General features: G+C 32.6%; 1 protein-coding gene across 1 annotated transcript in view; it reads left to right on the top strand.

The window, feature by feature from the left end:
- The window catches only part of LOC106132276 (uncharacterized), a 56958-nt gene that overhangs the window by 24007 nt on the left and 19346 nt on the right, over positions 1 to 13605 (top strand). The gene's annotated exons all lie outside the window — the stretch shown is intronic.

Below are 13605 nucleotides of genomic sequence, written 5' to 3' on the forward strand. Positions count from 1 at the left end.
ACTTACATACGCAAAACAATTTTGAAAAGATATTGTTTAGGAACAGCTTATACATTTTTATGAAATCAGTATTTTTTTTTCCTTTTAATTTTTTTATCAGAAATATACTCTTCCTGTACAGATTTTAAAAGTCAATTATTGTTAAGGCTCTTATACTTGGGATTCTTGTTTCAGGCGAAAGGCTAGCAATCTGTCACTATTGAATCTCAATTGAGTCGTTCTTCACAGCCGAGGTCATTCAATATTTTCGTTATTGTTGTCCCTGTATAACCTGTAAGGTATAAAGACCGTAAGGAATATATTTGTACCTACATATGTATGTAAGTTTATACCCAAAGAGAAATGCAAGAAGGACATTACTTCTTTTTCAGAGTACACTCCGACCCTTTTAAGTAACAGCAATATTTGGCATATTCTTGAGTAACTTTACATTCCTCCCTAAGAGTTTCCTTTTCCGGTCTCTACACATACGCAAGAAAACCGAGTTTCGGAGTTATGTAAGGGACCGAACACTTTATGTTTAAAAGCACAATATTTTTTTATAACTGACGGTGTTTCATCTTCTTCCCCATATGCAATGCAACAACGACGGACAATGTTATCTTGAATGTCCAAATGTGTATAAATCATCTATTCACAATAGTATCAACATAATGTTTGTTTACTCAATGACACCATGAACAAATACTCTAGCAGGGCACGGTTAATTTCGTGTTCCACATTTGCATATAGAGTGTTTCCCATAGATCAACAAAAGTTGCTCCGCACATTTAACTATTTTTCGCCAAGCTATTTCAAGTGGCAAATATAAGTATCACACCTGTTTTAACACAAATAATGAAAACGTTTGTTTTTTAAAATAAATACGGTTTTAGCCAAAAATTATAAACCACACGGATGTAGCTAGCACCAATATCAGTTCTAGACTTATGTTAGGCATATTAAATTAATGATAATAACTTTATATTAAGTCTGAAAATCTTTATCTGACCAGGAATCCAAACCTGATTTTTTTATGGTCAAACGTACAAATTTATCACTTTACCACTACACCTCAAACAGATAAATAAAAAATACTTATGACTATACCTAAATTTCAGTTAACTAAACCTTTTCTGGACCAGTCTAGTTGGTATAAAACGTTGTTGACTTTTAAAATTTTAGTAATACATAATTTCAAGAGTTCGTTTACAGAAAGTGGGAGGCCAAGTACTGAACTCGCCTGGAGTGGGACGTTGATAAATACCGGGGCGCCATTGCGTGCATCTAAATTACTCGTAATAATTAAAATGTTGAAGAAGCTTTGTGTTGTTTATACTATTTTTCTTATCTGATTATTATGTTTTTATTGCCTGCATCCCGTGTTCTGTAAGATATTACTATTATAAAGTCACGAATCTCTAAAAATAATAGCATTTTTAAATGATAGGTACCTACGTAAACAGCCGGTTAGGCTTACCTGCCTTGTAAAGAAAAGCTTTATATATTATCACCTAAATCAAATCTATCTATAGGAAAGTCATAAATTTCATTGCTCTTGTGTCGGTTTGGTTTCTTTGGTTGAGTGGAAAGGACGGAAAATTACACCTCTCGCCTGACAGAAATCTAAATAATAACGCAATATTTATATTACAGCGACCCAAATAGAAACAGAAATTTCAAGACATTAAATATTTATGGATTTATCCTATATTCAGGACAGTTTCTTTTGGTTTTAACTAGATCCAGCGTGCGTCAAATTTAATCATAATAATGCTTATAACTACTAACACGGTTTTTCAATCATCCGTTTATTTGGACCATCAATATATAATAGATACCAATTTAAATACGAATATGAACACAAACTACTTAGTAAAAGGTTGTAAGATGCTAAGACGTTTACTTTTAAAAACCATAAGTTGTACAACATCACTTTACTTGATTGTTGGCTCTGTCTACCTGAGAAGGGATAAAGACATGATTATTATTAAGTATTAACATAGAAATCATTCAGGACTTCATTCATCAACATTCATGCTGTACTTGCTATACATAAGGCAGCGCTTAGTTAGCGTTTAGAGAGAATATAATACACCTTTGTGGAAGAGGCCGCGTGTCAGTCATCATTACAACTCAACAAAATTGTGATGCTACCCGTGCGTCAGATGGAAATGATAGGAATCTAGAAGTTACACGTAGTACGCGATAGGAAAATAAATTTTGCAAAATAAAGTACCCTACTTTTCTTCCACAAACAGGCTCAGATAACCATGATGCAAAGTTTAATTACGTATAACTAGTTAATTTGAAATATTTTTAAATACAGAAAACAAACACAGAAATAAACAAGAATTGATTGGAAATGGCAACTATATCTGACTTATCCCATGAATATCTTTCAATGATATCTTAAACCAATAAAGGCACTGTTCTATTTTAAGCAACCTATCATATCTGATATATTAATTTATTAAAAAACTACATAAGAAGTATCCCACATGTTCATTCAGCAGGATAAACTTACAATTCTGTAGTAATTTTAATATACATAAAGTTTGTACCCTAAGTACCTACAGCATCAATATGCAACAAGGCTCTAAGTTGCAACGCTCTTGATAAGAGCTATCCATAATTTGATGACGCATAAACACCCACCTATCTAATTACACTATCCTACCCTAATTTAGAAGGATGAGGGAGCTGGATGTTAATATTGTGTGATGGATCCCATCTGGCTCGTGCCTTTGTTAGTTGAATTTACACAATATTCCTTGCATAATAGACGGGCCGCGGATTCAACCAAAATACATTTTGCTACAGATTTATTGCGGTCCCTCAACACAAAAAATACTGCGATACAGCATCGTCTATTTTAATCTTCCGAGTGGGTTCTGTTGCTTAGTTTTCTACTTCTGTACTTGATTGTGAAAATAAAATGATAGCAATATTTTTTGATATAATACTTGCTTGCTTGTAGTAGTAGTATGAATGAAATTAATGAAAGCAGGTTGACTAAGCAGACATACAAGTAGAGTGTGGAGGGAAAGGTCGGAGTGGGAAGACCTAGACGAACGTATCTTGATCAAATTAAGGACGTCCTGGTAAAGGGCACAAGGTCAAAAGTACCCGAAACCGCCGAGCTTGCATGAAGGGAGTTATGAATGTGGATGAAGAGAAGGAAGTATGCAGAGATCGTGGCAAGTAGTAGTCTCTGCCTACCCCTCCGGGAAAGAGGCGTGATTTTATGTATGTATGTATGTATTGTAGTAGTTATAATTAGATTTAAGTGATGTGACTTCAATAAGTGATACCTTGTATCCAATTTTGAAAATAAATCTATTCTATTCTAATTAATTCAAATAGTCTTAAACCTACATATGCTATATTGGATAGATGTATAGCTTTATTATATAACAAATTTATATTGTTATACCTACTAACTAGGTAAGTACTTAAAAAAGGATAAAAACATAGGTAATGGATAAAGCTTCAAAAGATTTTTACCTCTAGATGCGTCATAGTGAAATACCCATTGTATTTAATAAAAAACATTAACAGATCTTTAATGTTGTTTAACAAATCTTTTCATAATACCAACGTGTTCAATCTTCATACATATTTATGAAGGAATTCACTGATTGCACGGTTTTCGGAGCAAACAAACGTAGACCAAACTCAAATACAGAGCTAGTAGCTTCTACATAATGCTGACTGTATAAATTGTATAAAACCTCATCTTTTCTTATTATTTGCAATGCTCTATTCACCATATACATATGTAGATAACATCTTGAGGAACATCATAGAAACACCATTTTTAACAAATCTATTTAAATTTTTATTTCGATAATAGGTAATCACATAAAATATTAAATAATTATTTTTGCTAGCTGTTATTTTTTACTTTATTCAAATACTTTTGCATCGTACTGAAATTAACCTTTCAAAAATGCCTACAAAATGTTTAAAGTTATTATTATAATTTTATGTTTTAATGTTTCTCTTTAAAATTTTGGAACAAATCTACTGTAGAACTTTTATTATTTAACTTCGTTAGAGAGATTTTATTCTCATAGTAAGGCTTTATTTTTCAAATAAAGCTATTCCTTTCATTTTAAAGCTTCCGTTATACAAAATAAGTTATACGAGACGCATTTTATTTTCTGATATGACAATCTTATTCTTCTAATCTATACATATAATAAAACAGAAAGAATATTTTGTCTTTACATCTAAGTAGTATTTTTAACTGAAATGGATAGAGGGACATTTTAATTAAATAATAGAAACCTATTTTTTTTCTGTATTAATTATCCCACTATCTCCGACTTTATACACGAAATTTATCTATAGCTTTGTTTGTTTCATTAAAATAGGTCTATCAAAAAAATATTATCGTTTAAATGAACTTAAAGCACAAATTTAAAATGTTAACATATTCATACTTATATTATAAATTAGAAATTGTGTCAAATCCGCTGAACTGGATGGTTGATATTGTTGAGTACGGAGTAGGTACATATGGTAATTTTCACGCGGGCGAAATCGCGTGCAAAAGCTAGTTAATTCAATATTACCTTATTATTTTAGCTTTCAGCGACGGGATGTATCCGATGGTAAATAGTTTCAGCTCTTAGATGAAGTGGGTGATCTCTAAAAGGCGCAAATTTTGTATGAAACTACATAATGACGGCGTCAATTTTACTTGCGTCATAATTACGCAAGTAAAATTAATAACTACTACTACTTACATATTGATAATTATTCGTTCGTCCATTATTCTAATTGTGCAAAAGACTGTTATAACTACACGACAGGTGAAACATTGGTGGAATGGGAAACCCAGCCCTATTATACCAATGGTTTTGTGACACGAACGGTTAAATACGTAATTTCTTAGTAAAAAAATAAAGCCTGTCGACAAGGCGTCATCAAACAAAAGCCATTTCTGAAAGAATATGTGTTTTTTATCGTTTAAACATATTCACTTCTCTTTCTAATCAAATACATTTCGCAATTACATACTCAAAAACAAACAACAGACAAACTTAACAACAGTATGTAACCGGCACTGACACATACTGGACAAGATCATGATTAAGATGTAAAATCATTAACTTATCTGCCTAACCCAAAAGTTACCTGTTAGATAATGTATTTAGCATTAAGTTTGCTCATTAAATCAACAAGTTTAAATAAAATAAAAAGATGTAATAAAGATTCAACGGTCATCTTTCAGACACGATGTGGAAACCATCTTGGAAAATCACCAATTATTAATTATTTTATCAATATTCACACAAGGAGAGGCATTAAATACACACACATTTTACTTTACCAAAAATAATTCAACGAGACATTAACACACACTTGATCGTCAAGAAGCAAAACACTAAAGTTTACCCAAAGGCAAAGACCTGCTTTGTTTAAACAAGAACATTGTTTTGAGCCTTGTTATTTCTTAGTATTAAGGCGAGATTATACTGAATTTTAGCTGAAGATTAACGCGAAGATAAGTTATGCATGCGGGGCGGACGGTGCGCGCCAGAACAAATTTGCAGACGGTCCAATAAATTCACAGAAGCAGCAATGAAGCCTGGAACATAAAATAAAATGGTTACGTTCAAAACTAAGCATTTGTTTGTTTGATAAAATATCATTATGATTGGATGAGAGCCAAAGAATTTATAATGCCACTGATATATTTATTCAAATTGGTAAATACGAGTATCTTAGTTATGGATATATGAATGATAAATATATGAATTAAACCGGATTGAGGTAAGCACTTCCTATCCTTTAATTCATACATAAACAATGCTGATATTTTTCTTCAATTCATCTAAAAGCGACTTTTACGACTCCAAATCCGTGTCTGCTCTTCCTTAAAGAGACGGAAATTACTCGCCTACCGATTCACTTCTTTCTTTCCGTCTTTTCAAGACTGTTGGCTCTATCTACCCCGCAAGGGATATAGACGTGACTATACGTATGTATGTATGTAACGAAATGAACTATACCTGCACTGCCCAGGATACACTATGGAGTGGAATTTATTGGCTGATAATTTTATAACAAGTCTAATGAGTGTTAATTATTGACTAATTGACCGAAGCGCGTGTAGCATAATCTTTCTGACACTTGCCTCGCCTCAGTGAAAATGTTATGCGGTTGCAACTATATATACGTTGGAATAACATACTTCGGTTTTAGTTGACTTAAGTTAACTCAACTGATAGGAAAACAACATTCTTTAGGATTTGTCACTTTAGTTAAATAAAGAAGCAAAAACAGAAAATAAGTAGGGTATTTATATCCTGTTGTTTTTCTATTATCTTCTTATTATATTATATTTATACATTTCAATGCATGTAGGTTGTAACAACCCTATTCATTTCATTCAGGTGAGACAGGAATCTATATGACTGTTGCATATATACATAACTTTTTTTTGTGTAGTAGACATGTAAAATAGATAAATTTTCATGCGGGGAGTCTCACGATATAGGTCAAGAAGGCGGCCTGCGGGCACAGATGTGCAGCTTGATTGGAGTGCAATTTAAAAATAGGTAAACCTTCAAAAACCCGCTTATAAATTAAATTTATGAACCAAATCATCTTATGCCCCCGCCATCAGTCACGTCGTTTCATTTTAGCAATAAAAAGTATAGCCTGTGTTCTTCCTCAGGGTCAACTCTATCTGTGTAAAATTTTTATTTAAATTGGTTCAGTCACTTAGGCGTGAATGCGTATTTAAAATATAAGCGCAATAGAAAGTTTTCTACTCTTAACTAATTATTGGAAAATTTAAAGTTAACCAGCTGGTTCTCATCGTTTCACGCACTGAAAAACATCGCACAAAGAAATGAGTTCTTTTTTAGAAGTCTGTACATAGATTCCTAAATAATTTTTGTACTTATTTCCTTTATAGAAAAATCATAAGAAGATAGAGCCAAAGAATTTATAATGCCACTGATTTATTAACACGAAACACACGAAACTTTGTACAGTTTTCCACAGCTTTAATAAGTACATTCCCTGAAACAGGTGCATTAGGAAAAGATTTCGCAATATTTTAATCAAATTTAAATAACTCAATGCATTGGCTACACTTTTGCAATACCTGCCTATTGAAAATATAAGAACTCTAACTTAAACGCTCGAAATAAGTTGAATTACTCTGTGACATAATACGAACTTACTTGACAAGTTTCATCGTCATAAAATCATATCTGCATGCTAGTTAAATTATGCATGGTTACATATGTTTATTGTGAACATTTAAACTAGGTCACGGTACAATTCAGTATCTTCTCTGTTCTCAAGGCAGAAAAAAGGTTCGCCCTGTGTAAGGGACCTGCCCTTACGAGTCTCGAGGGCACCGTCCCGATTGTGTGTAGCCACCTGTTTTTATTTCACATCTGTTTTTATTGTCATTGGTTTCAAGCAACAAGGGTTTTATGGTATATCTGCAGGTCTAAATGTTGTATGCATGTATAATACTAGCGACTGCTTTGTTATTATCCCATTGGGACTATGGAATGGGGCCATTTGTTTCAACTAACATTCTGAGACTCACATTATGCATCTAGCAGCTAAAGAATGGGTGTAACAAAATGTATGTCTTTTTATTATATCATGTAGTAAATAGAGTACACACAAATCTAATTAAGTAATCCAGAAACGTGGTCATATCACCTCGGGCTTCCTCTCTAGAGAGGTGAGAACACAACCCGGGACTTACGCCAGGAGGTTGACAACATAGACCAGTAATATTAATAAATCCAAATATGTAGTTCTATTAAGTTGCCCATGGTAGGGCAAGTGAGACGATTCCACGATTAGTCTCACCATGTCCAATCTTATTTTTTTCTACAAACAATATCTATAGAACAGATCATGCAAATAACTACTTTAAATTCTAAATTATACTCAGTTATGTATATCACAAAATTGAGATTGTCATGTTCAGCGTCGAGGCGCGTTATCTGAAGTAAGTAACGTCGCGCCTTTACGACACAATTCCACCGCAGCCGCACCCTACGCGGGAACGACAATCACGAGTGTCGCGTTACATAGCTCTCCTATTGTCTCAGAGTCCAACGACCTATTTTGCAGACACAATTTGATAGAAAAATATTTTTACCATACTTATATTATAAAGAAAAAAGATTTGTAATTTTGTTTGTAACAAACAAACTCAATATTAATATTACAGGACCGATTTTGATGACATTTGGCACAGAGTTTACGGGGCACGGGGACGGACAGGCAACACATTCGTAATAAACATAGTAAAATTAAAAATAGTTATATTAAAAAGTAATAAAAAGCAAAAGCTACTCTTGTAAACCAAATAAGATCACTGTTCGTTTATTCGATACAGTTTCACTAAAAAACGACAGTACTTATGTCTGCGCATAAAATTCAAATTGACTATTTAATTTGATATCTCGGACACTTCCAAATTAGTTTTACCCTCTTACAAAGAATTAATGTTTTTAGGTTTTTCCATCATTTTGATTATCGTCTATTAAAACCACACAGTTTAAGAGCGACATTAAAATTCAAAAATATATGAGATTTATGAGAATAAAGGCACATTAACACACAACTCTAATATACTTATATAGTATAATTAATACTGGTATTAAATTGTGTGGAATTAAAATTGGTTTGAAAATCATTGCCATTGGTATGAACTTATTGTTGACAAATTACTGTTCATATATGTTATGTCAAAAATTTATGACATTTCCATAAAAATCTTTACAATTTTTATTCAGATTTCTGTGGCATTGTCTTTGCAATTATACAGCATTTCCCGACTTAAGAAATAACAATGTAATCAAGTAGATATAAACAAAGAGGAAAAGGAAAATGGGGTACCATTTCATAGTTACATGCGACGTAAAAGCGGCGTTTATGTGAATTATTATGATAGAGGCATCATTAAATGTCCTTTGTGTCCCACACTGACCTTAGTCGACTTAACCACATGTTTTACATTGAAACTAACAGACAAAAATTGCAAACAAAACATTTATTGCTTAACAAATAAAATAATAAGAAAAAATAGCAAAGAAAAGTCCAGTAATTTTTAGTTTTATATTCTTATAAACCAAATATTATTTTTTTCTATTTTTATAGTAGAATTGGATAACCGAGCCCTTCTTTTGACGTCTTGTACCTACTGTTTCATGTTTCATACAAATGAGACTTCTTAATTCCAATAAATCTAATATCTATTTGTTATGTAACCAAATATTACACCTAGATTCAAGGTTCTAAGTAACAATATCCTATTAGCTAAAGTTCTACCACGTTGATCCTCAATGAAGGGAATTCTATGAATTTTGGCCAAGCCGCTCCACTCGGCGCAGAACGGATTGCTGAATGTTAATCCTAGTTCGTTAGTTAAGCTCAATTAAATTGACGTTAAATTCAGAATCAATGAATATTTGTAATGTTGTGAAAATGTATAGATAATGACCCTAATACAACATCCAGTTTTGTCCTATTATTGAAGCTTCCAAATATTGGTCATGATTTCTAGTCTATTTCATTTATTCAGTTTGTTTTGTAAATTAAAAAAAGAGGCTTAATTTTTAGGGTTTCATTCTCAAAAATAATTGATTATAAGTTTTCCATAACCATCTATTACTTTCTGTCCCTACGTAAACTACCTCAGAAACCCTAAATACTAGAAAGCTATAAGTTGGAATCATATAAGATACTTACACTAACGGTAAAAACAATAATGATAGTGAACATAATAATAATATATTATGTTCAGTATCACTGAATGTATCACTTAAAACAGTATCTAAAAATATTATAGGATTCGTTTGCAAAAACTTTAAAAGCGAAATTATGCTAGCGTTACAAAGCGTGAATTTGCCGACTCGGCCGTAAAATGTTGCAGCGTTTGGACGTTTACAACCATTGAAATGAACGAAGACGTTATGAACTCAAGTAAATATAAGGTATACTGTAACTACTATTACAATTTATAAAGCGAATTTAAAGACATAGAGAAAAATCTTCTTTCAAACCTCATACTAGTAACAGGATCTTCATTATAATTGTCACAATTCTTTTTTTTATATATAATGTCTATCTACTATATTCCTACACTTTGCTACTTATTGTTAATTAATTAATAAATCCATCAAATCACACTTCATGCGTGTCAATTGATACTAAATCCAAACATTATTATATCATACATATAGTTTCAATATTAGTTTAGAATATTGAAACGCAATCCCCTTCGATAATTACAATATTGTACCGGCACGTACCACGGGAGCTGCATTGTAGCCGTGAACCTCGTAAAACGTGCAGGCAGTAAACCTGCCAGGAATGGTTTATGGCACGCAAGAAGGATGCTTTTTCACCGGGCGCCGCCATTTCACTTGATTGCACATTATATTTCATCGCCGTTTCACTTCCAGCGTTCCGATTAAGGAAATTATTATTTGGTGCTCGCATGGACCGACGTGATGTGGGTATCAGCGCTGTTTTTCATCTAAAGCAAAAAATAAAGGACGTATTCTTGTGATATAGAAAAGATAACTTACAGACCGAGGCCAACTATCGAATAAGAAATGATTTAGTTATGGATTAAGTAAAAGAGCACCTTTAAAATACTTCAAAATTCATAGTGACTACAAATACTCAATTATAAGTAATATGAAATATCACATTTGTCCTTCAAATTTTCGACAAAAAATCCTAAAATCAAAGCCAAAAAAAATAAATTGAGACAAAGGAACAATTTCCTACAAATACAGTACAATACTTACTAAAACTTAAAAACAAAAACTACTTTAAAGCTTGTTACCAGCTTTAGCAACAGTCGTATAAAGTTTTGGCAATCCCGCAACAGGAAATTATCTGAAAGACTCAACTATTTCTTTAAATATTTCTCTTTACTTTCGAAATATTTTATGTTTCAGCTTCAAAAGCAGATATACTTAAACATCTAACAATGCATGATGTAATGACGATTTCATATCTCATAACGCTTACGAGTAGTAGACTTGTTTAGTCATTTTATTTATTTTTATCGGTTGGGTAACAACTTTAGAATGCATAAAATCGAAAAACCCACTTTATGCCCTACAAAACAGAGTCCTAAACAGAATGTACTTTGCTTATATTCTGTGATAGTAACACGTGTTTCCTTTGATAGCGAAAAGACGCAGTGGAGGCAATTTCTAGAAAACGTGATGAAGGGCATAAAAAGGACTACTTTTGTCCCGTGACAACCGAAACGAAAAGCGTGCCTCTGAAATAAACGGCCTGAAAATACACTCTATATTTAGAACTTACTGTAAATATAGTATCGAAATACCAATTACGTACACTTCTATAAGTTACACATTTAGCTAAGAGTTTAAACCCACACATCTAAATCGTACGTTTGAATATTTTCCAATTGTGGTTATGGTGAGGGAAAATATCCTGAGGAAACCTCCATATTCAAGCAACTAATTAAATAGATATGTTATTATACTGATCCCCTCCTAGATCATTGTTTAAAGCAGGCAAAATAAAGGCCCGGGACCTCGTATACATCAATCAAGGCGAGGTGGCACAGGTATCACTTGAGCCCACATTACCGATTAGAAGGACACAGTACTGATTGGAATAAACACCGCAGGACGATGATGAATTAAAACTCACTGCTCTGTGCATCTTCTGCTCGTTTCACTATCAATGAAATGTATTTTAATATTTAACAAGTAACATACATGTGTAAGTTTGGTAAATATACGTTTCAATTTGTTTTTGCCTGTTATTGTTGAATGTTATTTCAGTCACGTGCATACAGTGTAATGGATATTTAATAAGTATGTTATCCTCGTATTTACACACAGACCATGTCCCAAATACTTGTTGTTTTTAATTAAGTAAGCACCACCACAGGAACATATTGATAAGGCGATAAAAAAATTAGATTCGAAGTACTATTCTATTATTACTACTTGATACAAATACGGTTGATCTGAACTATAAGATAATAAGACATTTCTTTTAAATATAGAATTAGAAATCCTACCTTTATTTTCCGAAATAAAGCAAGTCAAAACTTAGCGGAGACATAAAGCTTTTCCGGCTATCCTTCTACTTTTCTGGTGTAATTCAGGAATTGTCAAGTCTAGCGAACGTAAAGTTTATTTAAGAAATGTTTTTCCAATCTTTTACTGCTAATGCAATGCAGTCGCTGAAGTGAAATATCATTAATATTTTAAGGTATTCTGAGAAAAGTTTTAATATAACATACTGCTATGATAATATTTTTTGTTGAAATAATTTGAATTGCCCGCCTTTTGTACAGATTCGCTCTTGGCTATATTGTACCTTCCATTTTTTCTTCTACTCTGTGACATTGTTTTGTGAACCACGAAGTGCTTGAAATAAACCAAAACTATTATATTACCAGTTTATTTTCATTTCGTTTATCATTTTTCTTTAATAACATTACATTACAATATACCGTCTTTATCCCCTGCGAGGTAGACAGCGCCAACAATTCCCTAAGTCGCCTTTACCGACATCCATGAGAAAAATATGGAGTTATAAAAATATAGTCCTATTTTAAAGTGCTGGGAACAAGTTTAATTAATTTAATATATGTTTATGTTGGTCTTATATTTATTGTATTGACTTAAAACTGAAAACAATCAGTTATGTAGTACAGTTAATTTAAGATTGTTGTGGGGAGAAAAAAAACTTTGTACCTACGTGGCATGTCAACTGAAACAATAAAGTTGACATCAGTGAACCTGTAACTTTGTCATGTCTATCAAGCCACAGAAAGCCGTAATTTGCATGAATATACTTACGAATAAAATCAAGCCTACAGAATAGCAAAATAAAATTTGAAAGACCTTATTGTTATGTTAGTACTTACTCACACATAAATAAGAAAAGGGATTATTATTTTTCTCAACAATCCTATTTCATTAAAAGGATTTATTTAATTTTTTTTCATTTGGGTATCTGTTTGTAAAATATTCAACCAAGACCTAAGTTTTGCTAGAATCAAGTGGACAGCCAAATTGGTGGCTCTTGGAGACGTGAAGCGTACTCGTAAGAGCCCTGTGACAGACAATATTAATTAAGGGGGTTCTTTCACTATAGCTGGTATATATCAGCAATTATAATTTAAACCAATATTACCCGCTTTAAAATAAAGTAAGGATTTTTCACGTAGGCGATGGGCTAGCAACCTATCACTATTTGAATATCATACAGCTGCACGTGCTCATAGTCTTTTCAAAAGACTGTTGGCTCTTGTACCTCTTAACGATAAAGACTAAGATTACCTATATGGATATATTAAGTACCAACTTTACTTTAATGTAAATTATAACTTTACAATTCACACCAACAAACTATACAGTACTCATGTAGGTAGCAGAATGACAAACTACTGCTATTGTGATGCAAAGCGCGAAATCCTCCAAGACGAATTTCATAGCAACTTGCAGCGACAAACACATTGCATTCGAAAACGGCTATACTCCATGTAGGTTTCACGAATAACTTTTGTACGAGGAATTTCCAAGAAACTTTGCGCCCATTATGAATCGAATAAAAAAATAAGGCTGA

This window comes from Amyelois transitella, chromosome 14, assembly GCF_032362555.1.
Source record: "Amyelois transitella isolate CPQ chromosome 14, ilAmyTran1.1, whole genome shotgun sequence".
Classification (NCBI taxonomy): Eukaryota; Metazoa; Arthropoda; class Insecta; order Lepidoptera; family Pyralidae; genus Amyelois; species Amyelois transitella.